Source organism: Elephantulus edwardii, unplaced genomic scaffold, assembly GCF_000299155.1.
Source record: "Elephantulus edwardii isolate Elephantulus edwardi_28Jun2011 unplaced genomic scaffold, EleEdw1.0 scaffold00202, whole genome shotgun sequence".
NCBI classification, from domain to species: domain Eukaryota; kingdom Metazoa; phylum Chordata; class Mammalia; order Macroscelidea; family Macroscelididae; genus Elephantulus; species Elephantulus edwardii.
In genome coordinates this window covers 4,275,188-4,277,422 of record NW_006399952.1, presented here as the reverse complement: position 1 = coordinate 4,277,422, position 2,235 = coordinate 4,275,188, and positions in this window count along the sequence as shown.

Sequence of the window (2,235 nt, the reverse complement as noted above, 5' to 3'; positions counted from 1 at the left end):
TGAATAAACGAATAAAAATTCTACAGCTTCCCTCTCTTGTTTTCCTCTTTCAGAATTTCTCCAAACCCATCGACTGGGAACTGAGCATGAAGGACAATTCTGTAGTGTGTCCTCCCAACACTGCAAGAGCAAACATCTTTATTTCATTAAGCACAGAGATAGTCACACTCAGATGAAATACAATTCACATTTATAATATTTTTATGTTCCATCTAAACACTGCTCACATCTACATCACTTTTTCATAAACTATGGTTTATTATAAACCCCACATATTTCCTTATTGGCATATTATCTGTTGTTGTTGTTGATTGCCATTGAGTTGGGCATGACTCATCGCAACTCTATGAACCAAAGACCTAATGATTTTCCATAACTATTGTCATTACTCCAAGTTCATAGAGTTTCCACAGGCATGTGGTTTAGGAAGTGGATGCCACTCCTCCTTCCAAATCTGTTTAACAACTGGGAGCTCCACCAAACACTGTCCACATTGGGAAAAGCCATTATGGTATTTGATACCCTGAAGGCACAAGGTTCAGCATCACAGCAAAACCGGGTTACCTCATACAGCACATTGACAAAGAGTGATGTACAAAGTGGAAGAACGTTCCTCCAGATATAACAGCAGTGATTAAGCGTCATCAAGTTGAATAAAACTCATAGCAACCCTTGCACAAAAGACCCAAACTCTGCTCTATAACTTACATTATTTCTGTAATTTTATAGATAATATAAAAATCCATGTGACAGGATTTTGTCTTGTTCTCATGCCTGAATGAATGAATACCTTCTCCTGAATAGCAGAATCATTATTCATTGCAAACTTCTTTTCTTTTTACACTAGTGTCAGGAGACAGTAAGACCAAAGTTATGTTGCAAACTACTCATGCCCATTCATTCTTCACTGAGTCATCCATTATCTGGCCCCTCCCTCCCCTCTAACCTCACACTGAATCATGTGTCTCTTCCTCTCCAACAAAACTGACTTTGATTCAGTTCCTAAGAAGCTCTATGCTCCCTTCAAAGTCTCTGTTAGAGAATCATCCTGGCTGTCTCTAGCACTTCAAACTTCTCCAGGGAAGCCTTCTCAGGCCACCAGCGAGACTAGATGTACTGTCTACTTTTTAGTCTTTTAATGTCTCAGGCTTTTTTAGCCATTATTATGTATAAGAATCATAACAATATTTGTGTGATTATTCACTCAATGTCTTCCCCATACTCCCACACCACCCAACTGTACACAGGAATTATGTCTACCTTGCTTATCATTGATATTCCCACCACCTAGCATAGTGCCTGCAATATAACAGGTATATGGTTAATATTTATTGAATTAATAAGCCAATTCTGTTTCTAAGAAAATAAACTATTAGCAAGCATAGCAATCTAGGTTACACCATACCTTTCTTCAAGTTGAATCAAACCCAAAATCAAATTCACTACCACTGAGTCAATTTCAACTCATTATGACTGTACACTGGGTTTCTGAGTCTGTAAATCTTCATGGGAAGATACTGCTTCTCCTTGTCCTACAGAACATGTGGTGGATTGGACTTTAACAGCAGAGAATACCATATACTGTGCCACAAGAGAGCACCTCTTCTTCAAGATAAAACTTTAAAACGCATTACCTTTAAGTCAGGCAAATTCATAGCTGACCTTCCAGCAAGTTTTCAGGAGGTTGGAAATGTCTTCAGGTTTGTAGCACAACTCCTTATAGACCATACCAACAGAGAAACTTTTCCTCAAGATTAAAACTCATGGCCATTGAATCAGAATCAACCCACAACTGACTCTCCAGTGGATATTCCAAGATTATAAAACACAGGAGGAGATTGCCTATTTTTCTCTCACACGTAGATTTGAACCAGCCACCTTTGGCAGTGCAACTCCTAACATATGAGGCCACTAGAGCACCACTTTCTTCAAGATGGTGGTGTTGTGTGTCAGAACTAACACATAGCTGATCCTTCAGTGGATTTTCAGATGCAATAAATCTCACAGGAGGATATCACCCATCCACAGAGCAGCTGGTGGATCAGAAACGTGTACCTCTGGGTTTGCAGCACAGAATCTTTCCACCAGGGCACCAGAGCTAGTAGGTGCATAATGAACACTTTTGGTTAACTGAAATCAAGGTTTTATATCCACTATATACTACACTCTCTTTATATCTATGTTTTAAGTGCTATCAAGTTAACTGAAACTCACAATGACCCTATGTACAATAGA